The following is a 19,830-nucleotide window of genomic DNA, read 5'->3' as shown; positions in this document are numbered from 1 at the left end:
GCCTCCGATGCCAAAGTCAGTATGATGAAAGTATCTTATGAAATGAAAAACAAGATAAAAAAAAACCAGAGTGCTTTCTGAGAGTATAAACGTATATCCATACATTCTGTTGGCTGTGTGAGGGCTTTATACAGGTGGCTTTAGGGGCTAGCCGTTGTGTTTGTTAATGCTTTCCCAGGTAACGCCTCTGGTCCAATAATGGGGCTTTTAAGAGGCTCCCAACGGTCTGCTTGATTGATTTGGTAACTGCCCAGGTCATTGATTGATTGCATTGAATGACCCCCATGCCTTCGTCAGTGATGACTGGTTTCTTCGTTATTCAGGACGACTTCGTTATGGACGTTTTCTTTGTCATTAGCGTTAGCTTCGTCTGTGGGATGTAATCTCGTCATTCCCATCAATAATAATAAATTTGATGTGTAAAATTATGGAGAGGTCAACCAAAAGTCAAAACCTCCGGTTATATATAGCTGAAAAGAAACTTGAAAGTGATATATTTGGTGGTTTTTTTTTTTTTTTTTTTTTTTTTTTTTTGTGATAGGAGGTCTTTATTTTTTGATGATATATTTGGAGTTACTTTGTTACCTTGTTAAATCAAACTCTTTTTTTTTTAGTTAGATATTGAATCAAACTCAAACTCCATGTTTTACATGATGGGTGTGTTTGGATAGAACTTATTTTGCTGAAACTGAAAACTGAAAACTAAAAACATTGTAGCAAAATAATTTTAAAATGTGTGAATAGTACTGTGGGACCCATTTTTAATGAAAAAATTGATAAAAAATGAAATTTGTAGGTCCGTGAACAGTGCATATATACACTGTTCACTGCAGAAAGTCAACATTTGCGGTTACTGTTCATTGAACAGTAACCGCAATACTCCAAAACGCGTGAAAACCAAAAAAAAAAAAAAAAAAAAAAAAAGGAACAAAACGCAGCTCCAAACGCAAAAGCTGAATACAAACACACACGATATATGCAAATTTAGAAAGTCTAACTCAAACTCCAACTAAAATATGTATGATAGATAAATCCTAAACCCATCCGTTCACAGCCAAAATTTATCTAGAACACAATAAATATTTTATGTGGTTTTCATAGATGTAAACGTGTAATTTAAGACAAAGGGATAATGATGTCACCCATATACTACTATTATTATATGTACCATTATTATCTTATTTTGTTTCTTAGGAAGAAAGTTTTTTTAAAAGTAATTTTTTTTATATAATGTTAATGTGTAAAATTGTAGAGAGATTAATTAAAAATCAAATATCTCGGTTATAACGCGTAGGAATTCAATGTTTGACTACGAAGGAATATTATTGGAATATTTTATATTCTCAAATCAAGTGGGTCCCTCTGTTTTGACAGATTGTGCAATGGAAGATTCTCGGAATTTGGAAATGCAAAATCGTAGCACTTGTGCTACAAAGTACGAAGTATGTCGTATGAACCCCTCGCACTCTTAAAGCATCAACACGCGTGGGAATGTTCAATTGGCTCTGTATATTGGTAGAGCATTTGCTAAAAGAAAAAAAAATTTACACATTTATTTTTCAAAATTACATATATTTATCAATCAAGTTAAAAATGTGTTGTTTCTAAAATAAAGAAGTTAAAAAATGTGTAAATGTTCAAAATTACTATAATAATAATATTAAATATTAGTATTATTCACTGTATACAACTTTTATATTTTGATACATATCATGAGATTAAAAAAAGTAAAAAATAATTATTGTGTATGAAAAAAGAAAAATAACTAAAAAAATCAAAAAAATTTAATATTTTATTATAATGTAATATAAAATAAATAATTTAATATAAGATATTTTGAAAAATAAGTACATAAAATAATAATAATAATAATAATAAATATTCTTTTACTAAAATAGACAAAAATTTATGCATAGATACGAATGCTTTTTGAAATTTATGCACAAAGTTTCTCTATATACAATAAAGTTGATTTTGTTACATAAATTCTTTTATCATATTCCGTTTGATCAGAGTGGTTTCACTCAGAAACTTTTAAATTATTGCAATGTATTGTACCGTACGTTCACGTGATCATGTCAATGGTATAATTTCGAAGGCTCTACCTACTTTCGTTTAAAAAATTAAAAAAAGGTTCTTTCATTTTCCATATATCTGCCCTTTCCTCTTTCCTTTCTACCCTCTTCTTTCTTCTTCTTTCTCTCACATGGTCAAAACCAGAAGCACCATCACAAGCATTCCATCAACACCACAAGCACCACAACGCCTCTCCAATCCAGAAGCACCGATCAAAACCCACATCACCGATCAAACCGACATCACTGATCAACTATCAAAGCCCACATCACCGATCAAACATCAAAACCGATTCACAAGCATCTAGACCCATTTCCGTCGACCCACGAACTCTGATCTAGCACCACCATCACCGATCCACTGATCCACAAGCGACCAACACCAGTACCGATCTGTCTCTCTGTTGGTTTTTCTGCGTGGGTGTGTTTGTATATGTCTGTGATGATTTGTCTGTGTGTTCGTGTTTGTGTAGGTGTGTTTGTGTTTGTATGTTAGAGTTATCTGCGTCCAAACTGTTTCCTCAACCTTCATCGATCTCTTCCAAATTTTCATCTCATCTATATTTCTTTCTCTCTCTTTCAGCTCTTCCAAACGATCTGCTCAAAAATCCTAATGGCTCTTCTGACCGGCAAAAGAGTTACCCATCAATGCAAGAACTTTGAAGTCTTCTTGAGTTTTAGTGGCGAGGATACCCGCTATGGTTTTACGGGTTATTTGTATCAAGCTTTGGATCGTAATGGTTTTAATACCTTCATTGACGACAAACTCACAAGGGGAGAAAATATTTCTAAGGAACTTCTCAAAATTATTGAAAACTCAATGATTTCAATAATTATATTCTCTGAAAATTATGCATTTTCTACCTGGTGTTTAGATGAGCTTGTCAAGATTATCGAATGTAAGAAGGATGATCAGTTGGTGGTGTTACCAATTTTTTACAACGTGGATCCATCAGATGTACGTAATCAAAAGGGAAAATTTGGAAAAGCCCTAGCTGTACATGAAGAAAAATTTAAGGATAATAAGAAGATTCAAAGTTGGAGAGGAGCTCTCTATGAAGCGGCCAATATATCTGGTTGGCACTACAAGCAATGGTATGTGTTTAATGAAAAGATAATACCCCCCTCCAATTTTAGCCACACGTGAGATTAATGGCATATTCAGCAAAAAAAGAGATTAATGGCATTTATTCAATTGTGTGTGGTTTAATTATATGACTTTTTTTTAAATTAAAAAAAAAAATCATTAATGGATTTTAAAAAAAAAATTAAAATGTCACGTGTCCTAAATTTTGATTAAAATGGGAGGGGTGTGTTATGATCACCAATTTTATGTGATTTATATGGTTTTTTTTTTTTTTTTAAGTGTGTGTTTGGATAGAACTTATTTTGCTGAAACTGAAAACTGAAAACTGAAAACACTGTAGCAAAATAATTTTTAAATGTATGAATAGTGCTGTGGGACCCATTTTTAATGAAAAAATTGATAAAAAATGAAATTTGTGGGTCCGTGAACAGTGCATATATGCACTGTTCACTGCCAAAAGTCAACATTTGCGGTTACTGTTCATTGAACAGTAACCGCAAAACGCGTGAAAACCAAAACGCGTGAAAACCAAAAAAAAAAAAAAAAAAAAAAAAAAAAAGAACAAAACGCAACTCCAAACGCAGAAGCTGAATACAAACAGACCCTAAATTTGTTTATTATTAAGATTATTGGATTTAAAGACAACACTTGTGCTTTCATGAGTTTTACTTTTAGTGGCTTGTTATGCTCATTAATTTTACTGTTAAAGAACAGCTTTTACTAATTTTTTAGGACCAGTTTTTATTTTTTATTTTTTGGCTAAATTATGAACGTATTATTATTTTATTTTATTTTATTTTTTTGGCGTCTTACTTTCACTAAGGAAGTTAGCAACCAATGGTAAAAATGGAAGAATCTTAAAGTACTTGGGTCCAGGAAGCAATAAGTTTCTCCCACTTATTAACTGGATTTTCCATCAAAACGTTATAGCCGGCTAAAACAATTTGGACAAAAAAAAAAAAAAAAGTTATATTATTTATTGACCAATAAAGAAAAAAAAAGTTATATTTTTTAATGACAAGTAAATTTAATATAGTGTCAAGAACCTTGTATTTCAAGTGGTTGACATATTTTGATGTTTCTAATGATGACATTTAAGGTTCAAATCCTTCCCTAATTATTGATGTATAAAAAAAATAATTCAATATACACCTAAGGAACTGTAACTACCCAAATTATATTCCCAAAAAGAAAAAGTGCAAATGTAAGCCTAAAACTAAATTTTCTTGCCAAAATGAAAAATAAAAAGCTAACGTACTGATATTTATCAAACTTATGAATTAGTTCATGCGATATGCTTTCATTGATAGTACTTTCAAATTTAATGCACAAACTGAACATCTTGAATTTACTTGGCAGCTACCCTGAATCCCATTTTATTCAAGACATTGTCAAGGAAGTCTCAAATGCTAGATTCAATTGCTCGCCATTATTTGTTGCTAGATATCTAGTTGGAATAGATTATCGTGTAAAAGCCATGCTTTTAGATATTGAGTCAAATGATGCTCACATTGTAGGGATCTATGGCCCTGGCGGAATAGGTAAGACCACAATCACAAAAGCTATTTTTAACAGAATTTATGATCGTTTTGAAGGATTTAGCTATTTAGAGAATGTCAGAGAAAAGTCAATGACAGATGATGGCATAATCAAACTACAAGAGACACTTCTTTTTGAGATCTTAGGGGATAGAAATTTGAAGGTGGACAACAAATATAAAGGAATCAATGTTATAAAGAAAAGACTTTGTTGTAAGAGGATTCTTTTAGTTATCGATGATGTGGATAATTTGGAACAAATAGAAAATTTGCTTGGAGAATCTGATTGGTTTGCTTATGGGAGTAAAATCATTATAACAACAAGAGACAAACAATTGCTATCTAGTTTTGGAAAAGGTCAATCAACTCACAAGGTTCAGGAACTAAATAACGATGAAGCTCTCAAACTCTTTAGTATGTATGCCTTCCATAGAAATGAACCTATGGCAGGTTATTGGGAACTTGCCGACCAATTTATACGCTATGGCGAAGGTCTTCCATTAGTTCTAAAAATAATGGGTGCTGATTTATGTGGAAGACCTGAATGTGAATGGAAAAGTGCATTAGATCAGTATAAAGAAATTCCTAAAAAAGACATTCAGAAAAAACTCAAAAGAAGTTTTGATGGATTGGGCGAAACTGAACAAGATATTTTCCTTGATATTGCATGTTTTTTTAAGGGACTCGATAAGGACTATGTTGTAGATATACTAGAAGGTTGCAATTTATTCCCAGTTTATGGTATTCAAAAACTTCTTGATAAGTGTCTTATAATTGTTGATCGATTTAACAAATTGATGATGCATGGCTTAATACAACAAATGGGCTGGGAAATTGTTCGACAAGAATCACCAAAAAAGCCCAAAAAACGTAGTAGGATTTGGTGTTATGAGGATGCTGTCAGCATTCTAACTGAAGATGAGGTATAACTAATTCTGAATTAATTTTTTTTTTTTTATACATGGTAGATGCAGTGAATTTTTTTAATCTTCAATGTTTTTTAATTCTTTTATTGTGGATGAAAATTTTAGTTTAGTAGTATTATTATTAATTTTTTGGTCTAAAATTAATAATTATTATAATTTTGGTCAATTCTATTGTAAGATGTGATTCACTTAGCTTTGTCCAACTAGGGGTCGGATGAAATTCAAGGCATAATGTTGTGCTCGTCTGAACCAATAAAGAAGCAATTCAAAGTTGGATTTTCTAAGATGAAGAATCTCAGGTTGCTTATAGTTCGCAATGTACACATCTGTGGAGGTCTTAAATATCTTCCTAACTCATTAAGGTTGCTTGATTGGAGTGAATATCCTTCATCTTCCTTGCCATCCACTTTTTGTCCTCAAAAAATCATTGCACTTAAGATGCCACGGAGCCACGTTACATTGGACAAGCTTCTCAAGGTATGAATGATCATTAGTATTTATAACATTGTATTTTTTAAAACTATATCTTAAAAATTGCTGAAGCTGAATTTTTTTTTTTAAATTTTTTTTTACAGAGCTTAAAATTCGAAACCCTGAAATATATGGATTTTCGTTCTTGTGAATACATTACGAAATTACCTGACTTATCAATGTCCACCCCAAACCTAAAAGAATTGGTTCTTTCTGATTGTAATAATTTGGTGGAGGTTCATCAATCTGTTGGACGTCTTGATAAGCTTGTAATGTGGGACCTCAAGGGTTGCTCTGAACTTCAACTTCTTCCAGATTGCCTCATGATGAAATCTCTTGAATATTTTAATGTTTTATACTGCTCAAAGCTTAAGAAGTTCCCTAATATTCATCCAGAGATGAAAAGTTTAAAGTATTTAGAAATGGGAGAGACTAGTATTAGTGTGTTGCCACCATCATTCGGGAATCTCACTCGGCTTAAGACCATACTCTTCGGTTCCTATGACCATTTGTTACATCTTCCAAGTAGCATCTATGAATTGCAACATCTTTCCGATCTTGGCCTTTATGGCACTGTCATATTTCCAAAGGATTTCAGATATATATTTCCAAGCTTGATCAAACTAACACTAAGCTTTTTTGAAATTCGTTCAGAAGTAGATTTTATTTTGACTTCGTGTTGCACCCACACATTGAAATATTTATACATATACAATAGCAATGTTGTTACCCTCCCAGAAAGAATTATCGATTTTACCAGATTACATACACTTCATATTGAGGGATGCAAATTGCTTCGGGAAATTCCAAGTCTTCCACAAAGCATAACAAAAGTACATGTATCAAACTGTTTATCCTGGGATTCAAATTCATCAAGTGAATTATCGATTCAGGTCTCTCTCTCTCTCTCTCTCTCTCTCTCTATGTAGAAATAAATTTGATTACCAACTGCAATTTTCTTAAAAACTTACTAATTTTCATGCAGTTTGGAGAAATGTTACAGTCCAAAAACTTCTCTGACATCTCTGTACATGTAACTCATTGGTTCCATGAACATGAAACTAAATACTTGAATTCTGATGGAGATGAGTGTAACGGATTATGGCTCTCCTCCTCTGACTTCTCTGTACATGTAACTGAGTTCCATAAACATGAAACTAAATACTTGAATTCTGATCTTGAAGACACTAGATGTGGCTATGAAATTGTTGTACCAGGAAATATGATTCCAATGTCGTTCGAGCATCAGAGGGCTGGAAGTTGCATATCATTTTTTGTTGTTCCAGAATTTCACACACTTGCTCTCTGCTTTGCTTTTGATCAGCCGATGGGAAATACTTATAGTTATATTTGTGATGTACACATTGCCATCAATGGTTTCAAACGGGAGCTCAAAACGCAACTCTTTGAAGAAATGAACATTGATCATCTGTGGTTTTATTATATACCTTGGAGCTTATTGCAGCAACTATTCAAAGACTTGAATCTAGGCAGACTTGGTTCCACGAATCTTGTTGAGGTTTTATGTAGAATCTCTTGTTGGACTAGTGAAGGCACAAAATTGCCCCCAATCATTAGAAGGTGCGGGGTTCATAAAATCCAAAGCTGCAGGACTCAGTGGCAGTACAGCCTAGTTTCACTCCGCCCAGAGGTGGAAGCGTGCAGAATAGCATAGTGAGGAGGGAGTATATCGTAAGTTAAGATGCTTTGGAAAGTAAGTTGGAAACTAGCATCTCGAGTTTCACAGACTCTATATCAAACTATAGATCTTGAGTCTTAGAGACTCGAGTTTCAAATACTTATCTATCAAAATTTTACTTATCTATCAAAATAATAATAATCTCTTCGGTTTGAATTGTGTGTTTTAAAAAGAAAAAAACTAGCAGATCAGCCATCATTACGAATTACTATGATATGCCTTTTAGAGTTGCATGAAACAATGAAAAATGGTCTTCAATGTTGATCATATTCATTCATTGGATTTCATTCCCCTGATTGGCCTGTTTTTGCAAGGAATAGTTACTGAGCAAGATCTCACCTGAACTTCTCTTTGGAAAATTTTAAATTTAATTTACAGAGATGCCATGGAATGCTTTTGTGGATTAGGATCCTTCCATTTGATAATGTTGTCATTGTGGTTTTTCATTGTTTTAAAATATGAAATGCCCTTGCACCATGAACATCATACTATGTTTCTTACAGTAGCTTGTCCCAACAAATGACAAAGCTGTATCGTGGTGGGAATCTGGTGGTAGTCAGGGTTCACTTGTATTAGCCAGTGCACAGAATAAATGAAGGTTAAAATGTTTATAGTTTTGGTGGCTGGTTTCCCTGGAACAGAGGCCCCTTACTTTATTGAGTTCATCTAATCATGAAAAGTACTGGCTAATGCTTGTCTATCATTAGTTCCATGAATAGAGATAAATAAATAAAAAGAGTTCATTGTATGGTATCTTGTGAAGAATTCACTATCAATTTTTTTTAATCAGAATTTTGCCTGGTGGATTTGGTTGATTCTGTCATGGCATATAATATTTTGACTGTATAAGTCTCAATCTATCACCATGCCCTCTCTTCATTTTTTCTCTTTTACATTTTCCCAATTACCATATGATCATCTTGGTAGACATGCTTGTATATTGGCTTACCTGCAAACATATAACTATAATTCTAGTATATGTTGAGCAGTGAGCACCAATACAGAACGTGCAAATTGCCTAGAATGTCATTCAACTTTGCCCTTGAATAGGTTAACTTCTATCCAAAAATTTGAAACCTAACTACAGTGCATTCTTGGTAAATTTTCGTTTTTGTTGTTTTATGTTGCACGCATTCGATAATGTTTTGAATAAATACGTGGGAGTAAACTTGGACGGACCTAAACTAGGGTTTTAATGCACTTTGGAATAACTGGTCCCTGCAGTATCTCTATAGAGAAGAGTACTCATTCATGTTCACAGCAGAAATTTTTGCCCCAGTTGGTGCTTTCATGTCAGCCATCCACAATTTTGTATATTAGGAATAGTTACTTTGAACAGTGTTGTGTATATCACTATATCACTGTTTCATGCAACAGTTCTATGCAATGCCCCTTTCACATATAATGAGACTCATGGATGTAGGTCCCATACATAAGAGGACCATTACATATACATGTTACCATAATTTCTAAAAAAAACTTAGGTGCTCCAGGAGCAATGTCATTCCTCAAATATTTTGACAAAATTTCTCGGCATTCCATTGTACAAGTAAACCATTTTTCTGCTTTCCTAAAGGTTGCGTTTGTTTTTGTGCTTTCCAAATCTGTGGTTCTCTGAGTGGAGTTTTATGTATTATAGTTCAAGTACATTTTGTATGTTATTTAGGTGTTGATGGCAGCATTATGGTTGCAGATGGGAAAGTGCAACTTTGTTTTCATTGATTTTTGGATGCATATGCTACTTCGGAAGGTTAGTTTTGCTTTCTTCCCATTCTTTTAGTCTATCAATTTCTTCTGTAAGTTGAGATATTTACCTAAGAACTAATTCAAATCAGACTTGGTTTATTATTGAACTGACACATTAAATTTTAGATTTCAAAGAAAGAGCGAGATTTGAGTTTAGAGAAAAGTAGCAGGTCCAGAAAAAGAGAAAATCAGATCTCTGTTCTGTATTAGAAGTAAAATTCTTATTACAACTCAAAACTGATTACAAAATGGCTAGGACTTGTCTATTTATACACTTATATAACCAGTAATTGGTTATGCAACCCTCATACCCTGGTTGCTTAACCAAGTTATAGCCTCTTAACAGTTAACAATCATCTATCAAACAACTAATGGACAGCATGCAGCTAACAGCAGCTAATAATTAACAACAACAATTAGACAACTTGGCAAGACAGAAGGTTTTAGAATTGTGAATTGTCCATACTTCTACATTAGAAATTACCACCTATAGAAGAAACTTGTCCACAAATTTGGACAGTGTCAGAGAAATCTTCCTCAGCTGCATAGTAAGGTAGTAAGTGCTTCACATTGAAGACATGTGAAATGTTGAAGTGGGGTGAAAGCTGCACTTGGTAAGCATTGTCTTTGACTCTGCTCAAGACCTTGCAATGACCTACTTTTCTAAGATCTAGCAGGTTGTCTTTATTGACTAAAAAGTAAAAACCACCCACACGAGGTCTCCTTCCTTGAATAGATGCTTCTTTCAATGAACATCAGCTGCTGACTTGTACTTTGCATTGGACACTTCAATCTTGGATTTCACTTGGGCAAACACACTCTTCATAAAATCTGCCATGTCTATAGCCTTGTTGTTTGTCTTCTTAGGAAGTGGCAAATGGATTTACTATGTACAAGATAGGATTATATGATATTTATATCCCAGCTTGAGGGCCTTTTTGGATTGAGGGAGGAGGGAGGGGGAGTGGAGGGGAGTAAAGTAGAGTTGGCTAGAAATAGGCTAATTTCCAACCAAATCTACTCTACTCGCCCTACCTCCCCTTCAATCCAAACAGGCCATAAGGGTTTTCTAAGGAGGTTTACATGCTAAGGGTAAGGGGTAAATGTGTAATAATGTACTAAGTTTATCAGTATAACTTCTAAGCATATGTGTTAGGGTAAATTAAAATTCCCTAAACACTTTTCCCATACACAACACTACCTTTCATCCATGCTAAAATTTTAATTGTGTATATAAATCATTCGGTCCAACAGAAACATTCCTTTAGTTCGTGATGTAGAGCAGTAGCTCCAATGGTAGACTGATATAGTATCTTTTAAGATTTTAAAACCTCATCATTAAACTACCAATAAATTGAACCTATTAACCAGAGCTCCTGTAAGGAAATTTAAATCTCTTTTAACATTCTTTTCTTTGGGGCTTGAAATTGACTGTTAGCTAATCTTCAATTGTAGCCAGCGCTTTATTGGTGCCATTAATGGAGTTCTTGTATCTAGAATCATCATTTCTTTTGCAGCTCTTCTGGTAATTCTCTCTCTTTATAATATGCTTTTATATGATACTGCACCCTTTTTGTGATGTAGGAGTTTTTCCTAAGAAGACAAGTTCCAAAATCATGCTTTAACTAATTATATACTTAATTTGGGCAGTTCAAGATTAACAATTATTCATTAAGAATTTGAAACAGGGCAATATTATGAATTCTTAGAATTATTCCCTCTTCTGATGACTTGGAAATTTTCCTAAATAATTTCATTTGAATTTGCTTAATAGATCCTTGACAAAATATGATAGGCTCATTCAAACTCCACAGGACAACCAAAAGGGCAAGTCAATTTAAAAAATAAAAATAAAAATCACTTGATCCAGTGAATTAGAGGATGTTGAAGATGATTTAGACGTCCATTATCACCTCTCTATCAGCGTATATGCATGCATGAACTTTAAGACCAAAAAATATAGGGTTTCTGCATGGGTACAAGACTGATGAAATTATATTGTTACTGCAAAATTTGCAGGTTTATTATACAATTTTAAACTCTAGTAATTGCATTAGGGAAAACTAAAACTTCTATCAATTTGGCTTGTGTTGTAAGGAATTAGCTTAAGATAGTACATATCGCTATCAAAATTAACTAACCCACCCGCGGTCCCCCCCCCCCCCTATTTTTCTCTACAGCAAAGGGGAATAGAAACAAAATAATAAAATATTAAAGTTAGAATAAGGGACATAAAAAAATATCTTTTGCCTAGTTGCTCACATCCATTTACTTGTTTGTTCTTCTGTGTATCTACCTTAATTTCTATGCATAGATACACATTAATGATGTATTTTGGTGGTGAGTTTACTTTTGTGCATATTTCACTAAGCAGGAAATAAATTATTTTGTCAGGCTGTTGCAAGTGGAGACCTGCAGTGGGATGCACTTCTGAAAGCCAACTTTAAAGCGGTTCCTATGAGTATACCCATAATTGCACTTTCATTTGTTTACCAGGTAACAACCCCAAACCTACAGTAATTCAACACCGAAGCAGTTTTAACATTTCATATCTATTTTTTTCAGAATGTGTTACCTGTTATTTGTACGGATCTTGAAGGAAACCTGTCAAAAGTAAGGAGATAAATCTTATAATCACTGTTTTGCTTGATATTAAAATTAACATAGTCTGATGTCATACATTCTGAATAAAAAGTTTATTATAATTGTAACGTGATAATACAGCACACATTTTCTTTGTACTATTTTGAACATTTGCAGATGTGGTTTGTTTTGATGATGTATCTAAAATATTAACATGTTAGCTCAGAAATCCTCCTTGTCATTATATTTCACAGAATTATATTAAAAATCATTGTAAGACAGAAATGATGGGGATATCACCTGTTAGTAAATCATCGAATAATGTACATGTGAGAGAGATTGTAAACCTGAACAAAAAGGACAAACTTGTCATATAAACTTAGTAAGGTTACTCATTAATTTTAATTTAAAAGAGTTTCTAATGGCTAGTACATTTTCTTCAATATTCTTCTATGCCACTGATTACAATAATGGACCACTGTAGTCCCAATGTCCATGTCTCTTCTATACTATTCTTGGATTGAAGAATGGATTATTATTATTATTATTTTTCTACAACACATCTCTCTTTTAGTTCAAGAGATGGAGAATTCTCTATTAAACTTAGGAAGTCTGGATTATTTTCAAATTTAGTACTAAATTGAAATATCATAGAGCATAAGCTGTCAGACATCATTCTACAAAGATGAATGTTATAATACATGTATAACAGGGAAGAGGCTTAAAACTTCAGCATATTAAGTGGTTTGTTTTAAATCAGGATATGTCAGAGAAGAGAAGAAATAATTTCAAATTTTACTAATCCTTTCATAAATGAACTTGAACCTATGATTTGTACGGCACTTAGTTATAGATAATTGGACAAGGAAGCACTTGGGGACGTGCCTCATTTCAACCTTTGTCTGACAATTTTTTTAGTGGACAGAAGTTTGAGGGTCTAATTCATTCTTGTCAAGAAATGTGTGCATAACTGTTTTCCTGTTCATGAATCTTCTGCATGCAAAGAAACACTCTAAGCAGGGATAAATATATGGCTAATATAATGAATTCACAAATGCACACATACCTTTGTCCCTGTGTCTAGGTTTTCGGAAGTCACTGTTTTTATCAAAACACAATGTTCTTGTTGGCCTCCTCAAGTAAGAGGCTGTGCTTGTCTTATCAACAGTTCATGCATGCTAAATGGAAATCTGCAAATGTAGATATCCATATGTTAGTGGGTAGTTGTGTCAAGTTTTAACTTCAAAATGTAGATTTCTGGACCAGCATTTCCTAAGAAGAATGAAACATTTATTTTATGCGCAAAGGCTATAGCTTGTCTCCTTTTTTTTTCCTTTTTATTTAACAATTATTCAAAATGATGGGTGATGTAAAATAAAGATCTAATTCCAAATATCTTGCGACATCCTTTAAATAGAAAATACCATCTTTTAGGCTGGTGTAGGGAACAAAAATAATTTTTCTCAAGTAAGAAAAAGGTTAGGACTATTGGGCTAAAATGCTGTCCAGAAGCTAACACACATCTGGTATATAGAAAGAGACCAGCATTAGACTAAGATCCCTTGACATCTCTCCCAGTTTTTAAACACCACACAAACAGAATATGCATTACACATCAAATGCCATCCATTGGTTCATTATCAGCTTCAGATATGTCAATGCAAGCCTTTCTGTGTGTGCTTGGTGAGTAAGTATGTTTGAGGACCAAGTCAAATTGGGGGCTAGTATTACTTGGATTTAGGATAATCCACACAAATTGTCCCACCCTAACACATAAACCCACAAAGGAATCTCACGTATATATAGCCCACCTGACCGGCTATAGGGTCAACACAAGGAGAGGAAGAGCCCAAATATTCCTGTCTTAAAGACTTCAAATTTGACAGTAATGTTTCAGCTCTGAGCATCAACATCAAAGAATGCTATCCTATTCTATTTTACCATCTCAAAAAGTCACTTTATTACTTATACCATACCATTTTACAATACTTCTCACTTCCCAAAACTCTATTTTTATTAAAATATTATTTTTTAATCTTTCTTTATTTTTTTTTCTAACCGTAACTTTTGGTTTTCCTGGGCTTTTCCAAACCCATCACCACACACACACACACACACAGCCACACACACACACAAACACAAACCATCAAACCTTAAATAGAGCCACACACACACAATCCATCAAACCAGTTGGAGCCAATGATCAACCCAGAAAAACCCAGCCGTCAAAAATACCTAGAAAACGCCGATGATCAACCTAGAAAAACCCAGCGGAATAAAAACCCAAAAAAATCCAAGCCACCACTGCCCACTGCTCACCAAAATCCCACCAGAACAAAAACCCATATTAAAAAAATAAATAAATAAAAACCCATTGGAAACCTAAAAGAACCAGCCAACCATGCAGTGACCCACGTCGATCTCCACCAAACCCATCACCGTGACCCACATCAATCTCGCCATGACCTCACCAAACCCAAACACTGGCGATCTCCGACGACCAACAACCCACTTCAGCCACTTCAGCCACAAACCAAACACCGGACCCAACCACGACCAACAACCAAAACACCGAACTTAACCACGACCCATAACCCACTTCAGCCATACCCACCTCTTCCTTTAAGAACCGGTCACAGCAAAAAACAAAACCTAGATCAACCCCGATCAAAACCCAGACACCGCCGCCGCTAGATCAATGTTTCCTCCATCGTTGATCAACCCAAATCAACCACCAAAATCCCACTGGAACAAAAACCCAGACATTACCGATCAACCCCAATCACAACAGGAAAAAAAAAAAAAAAAAAAAAAACCATATCAACCCTGATCAAAGCCCAGACACCGCTGCCACTGCCGCCGCTAGATCAACGTTTCCTCCATCGTTGATCAACCTAGACCAACGTTTCCTCCACTGTGATGTGTGTTGTTGATGTTGGGAGGATGATGTTTGGGTCTGAAGAGAGGAGAGAGCAAATGAGAAAGAGAGAAGAGAAGAGAAATAATGAGGGAGGAGAGAGAAATTTCAGGGGAAAAGCTGCTTAAAATATTATTATTATTTTTACAATACTTGCCTTTAACATTCTCTGATGTAGTGGGTTTTGAAGCTTAAAATGCTAAATACACCTTACATATGACATTAGCATTGTCTGATACATTGTTTGCTTCAAAGGGACAAGATCTTAGGTACCTTTTCTTTATTGTCTTGTGCACTGCCATAGTGATAGTGCAGTAGTAAAAGGTCATAGGTCTTGATTTGCAGGGTAAGCTTAACCCAGACCTTTCAACTTGCCATACCCATGTAGACACAAGTTGACATGGGTAAGCTCCAAAAGGTGGAAGATCTGTGCAAAACAGACAAATCCGACAGTCAGATGTGTACTCTCATGCTGCATCTGAAATTTAGAATGCCCATCAATATATGTACATGTGAAGTGTGTAAGGAACTAACTGGAGTCTCTTCTTTTTTTCTTGACTTCCTCATTTGCTTTTTAACACATGATTTTTATTAGTTAGCCATAATTTGAAGAGGGTGTCATTTATAAATGAGATTTAACTGTCTCTCAGTTCTTTACTGTCTGATGAGTTATGCTCTAGATAGTGTTTGTTTTATCTATTTTGAAATGCCTATTAAAAAATTTGTATGTTTAACATCAACTTGTTATTTTGCAGGACTGCGATAGTTCTAGGCACAGCAATACCACTTGTTTTATTTCTTGTCTGGAATGCTGTTATTCTGGGAAGCATTTCAACTAATGCCATGGGCTCAGGTAATATCATGGACCCATTGCAGCAATTGCAATCTACCAACGGAGTTGTTGGAGTAAGTAAAGCATGGAACATTTTTAATTTTCAAGTCAGAATTTAAAATGATGTGCAACTCAAAGTGATGATATCCCTTCTTTTTCTTTTTTCTGGTTTCATTTATATAATATGCAGCCTATTATTCAAGTGTCCTCACTTCTTGCAATTGCTACATCGTATATTGGATTTGTTTTGGGTCTGGCTGACTTTCTTGCAGACTGTAAGTGCCCTTTACATCCCTTTTGATTAAAGTAAGATCATGTCCATTTCTAGATAGAAATGTATTTTTGGCATATTGCTTCCTAACTCTCAGTCTATGCGTCACTGAACCTGTATTCAGTGACAATGAAACCACTGGCATTAGAAGCCACTTCTTGGCTTTGCCATTAATCAAAAAATTATTAGAGGTAGAGTTATCACTGACCGTGTTGGTTTCTATCTATCTATTTGAGTTAAAGATAGAATATACGATCCATATTTGGATTCTTAAAGATCTTACTATTTTTAATTTGGTGAATGTTCAGTGCTGAAACTATCAACGAGTGAGAGCCAGCCTCTACCATACCTCGACTTTGATTCCTCCACTGGCACTATCTTTGCTGGACCCGGAAATATTTTTCAAAGCCTTGGATTTTGCTGGAACATATGGAGGTACTTGAGTACTTCTATGTTTTATATTGTCTCTCCTGTTGGCCACTATAATAAATTTCTACTAATTTAACATAATGTTGAGTAGGAAGATGCTAGTACGAGCTGTGGCTTACACCTTGCAAAATAGCCACAAGATGATTACCCTTTCAAACTATAGCAATCCTTTTAAAAAGCCATGATATTATGTTTTTTAGTAATTGCTTCTGTATGTTTAGTTGACTTAAATGGTCCAGGGGCCACCCATCCCAAAAACTAAGGCAAAAATAATAAAATGATAATAATAAAAAGCCAATAAAAGGGAATTTTCAATTTGGGTTCTATTTTTTTAATTTATGCATTATAAATTTTAATTTTACCTAATATGGCTGGGATGTTCCCTGTTTCATGTTTTTGTTAGTATTGGTACTGTTTGGAGTTCTCCCTGCAGCAATGTCCTGGTCAGAAAGGTACTCAAAATTCATCCCCATCTATGAAACTGCCACAACTGGTTCCAGGAGGAAGGGTAACTGTTTCACTCATCATTGGAGGGGCAGGATGTGTTGTTTTGTCAGAAACACTTGAGAACTTTGGGCACCCCTAGTATCAAGAATGAGAATAATTTTGTTGGATGTGATCATTGGAAGCCTTGAAAAGCCTATACTTAAGAGTTAGTTATGTCCAATTTGATTATCATTCACTTCAATTTTTTCCAAATGCAAATGTGAGCCTTGCACCATATTCTCTGGCCTGGTCTACACCCTCTCTTGTATATTTTGCTACCATAAAGGAAGTCTTTTATAGTGAGTTTATATTTCTGACTTTGACTTGGAGAGATTACTATAGCGTATGTAACCAAAGAGCTTCCCTTTTTCATATGATAAAGCCTTTAGATGCTGCATTTAGTGTTATTGACAGAGCATAACAAGAATTAAAAACACACACACAAACGAGATTTCCAAGCAATTATTTGGAAAATAAGACTTAAACATATTTTCATAATCCTAGTTACATATAATGTAGAAACCAAGATGTTTAACTAGCTTCCCAATACAAAAACTGTCCAAAAAGCTGCTACAAGTTGTGCAAACAATTGTCCAAGTTGTCCTAACAACTGTGCATCGGAAAATTCTTAGGTATTTCCGGAGTACGAAAAATGGTGTTTCTTCCTCTCACATTTATGGTGAACCTTACTATAAATTTAATGAATGGATCCCACCATGAATGTGAGAGAATGGAGCACCATTCTTCGTGCTCCGAAAGTACCTAAGACTTACTCTTGTGCATCACACTATCCAAAAGTTGGTCCAATATGCTATAGCAAATACCGTCCAAAATACCTTAAAAGTTTGTATCATCCTTTGATGTGGCATAGTCTTACATAATTGTATACTATATATCATAATCTTAGAAAAAGTGATATATAAAAGCACATGTTAAAGTTTTAAGCTATAGAAATTAGAAAGTACTTGATTCAATTGTGTAGAGCCAACATGGGATAATCACAAGACACCTCAGGTGGAAAAAATGTTGTTTGAGCATCTCCTAGGAAAAAAAAGGAATAGAATCAAAGGGTTAAAATCAACAGGTAAAACTAAGAAAAAAAAAAATTCAAATAATAGAATTGAACTTACCATTCACCATTGAACTAGGTTGTAGAACTTGAGAAGTGGCTGCACCTTTGATTTCTTTCCTTATAATTTTCAAAATACTAAAGTAATCCCTAAAGTTTAAAAAATAAAAAGATAAAATCTTATAATATCAAATGTAAAAATTAAACTTCAACTCATATAAGTGAAATAACATTGTGTTTTAGACTTAATAGTACTAAGTGTTCGATTTGTACTTGATTACCTTTGAAACTATACCATTCAATTTGTTACTTTTTGAAAGTTTAGGGTTTAGTTACTTACACCTTTTAAAATGTAATTTTTTCCAAACTATTTTTTATTTAAATCAAACACACTTTCTAGCTTTGGAAAAAAAAAATTCTTTTTTGAGTGAAAAATTAGAAAAATGAATAAAATAAGTTTTAAAAACTAAAACACACCACACACACACACACACACACAAAAACCAACAGAATATACCTTAAAGTGTTGAATGCCTTGAAATGAATAGAATTGAATTGAATTGAATAAAGATTTATTCTCATTTTTTTATTCTTTTCTTATAATTTAATAAGGACAAAGTTTTCTTTATTTTTTTTTATTATATGTGAATTTTGAGAAATTCATTGTTGAATTACATTTTTTTCTCATATCTTTTATGTTTATAAAATTTAAAAAAAAAATCAAAGATCAATAGTTATTGTGGGAGGTAAAAGACTAATTGGCCCATTTCAATATCTATACTGGGCTAGGGGCCTATCCCATGGAAAAATCCCTCCTCGGCCATGAGAAAATCCTCCTTGGATGGATATAGCCGAGGGTAAAAGAGGTAACGGACCATCGGTAGCAAGGGTACAGATCGTTCCACAGGGCAGGGAAAGCACAAAAGTAGAGAGAGACAACAGAGAGAGCGGAAGCGTCTAAGGGAAGGCTGTCTTTATTACATTCAGTGTCTTGTGCCTGATAGAGCCATATTTCTCTGTCCTTACAACCACTCCCAACAACTGGTGGTAGGGGCTGATGGGACGAGTACCTACCCTAGGGACCCCATTCAGGTGGAGAAAAACGACTATAAAAAGGGAAGTAAAGAGAAACGAAGGGGGGGAGGAACCCCCAACACACGAGAAGCACCAGAAAAAGCTTCTCGAATCTTGCCGAGGACCAAATTTTCTCTGTAAAACACGGCCCATGGGGAATACCTAGATGGACGTCATTCACACACCAAAGCCCAGCTTTTTGGCCCACTCTCTACAAATACATTGTATGGGGCTCACTGGTCTAAGGTTCCATGCATCTTGGACTTGGCCTGAAAAAACGTGGCCCTATAGTTATGTTATCCGCAAATGTTTAAATTTATATTTTTTTATTGTATAAAATTATGTATAAAAAATAAATTTATGGATCGAACATTAAATAATATCCGATTTGAACAAAATTTATCGTGCGTGTTAAAAACATAAAGAATATACAATCCAACCGTTAGATTTAAAAATATGTAATAATGTTAATTTTTTTAATGATTATTGGTAACTTGGAGTCAAATTTTATCCATTTAATAAGGACAAAGTTTTAGTTGAGGGGAGTAAGTTATACTATTGAACTGCGAATTTTTAACTTGCTTTTAAGGTGTACTAAGGAGAACTTTATTTTTTATATAGGATATT

The 19,830-nt window shown here is 34.2% G+C and overlaps 1 pseudogene; it reads left to right on the top strand.

Annotated features, from left to right (window-relative positions):
• Window positions 1-15,981, top strand: part of LOC126714843 (lysine-specific demethylase JMJ31-like) — a 67,229-nt pseudogene extending 51,248 nt beyond the window's left edge.
• The last annotated feature ends 3,849 nt before the right edge of the window (window positions 15,982-19,830 follow it).

The sequence above is a fragment of the Quercus robur genome, chromosome 1 (assembly GCF_932294415.1).
Source record: "Quercus robur chromosome 1, dhQueRobu3.1, whole genome shotgun sequence".
In the NCBI taxonomy this organism is placed as follows: Eukaryota; Viridiplantae; Streptophyta; class Magnoliopsida; order Fagales; family Fagaceae; genus Quercus; species Quercus robur.
This window is presented reverse-complemented; position numbering and strand designations above follow the sequence as displayed.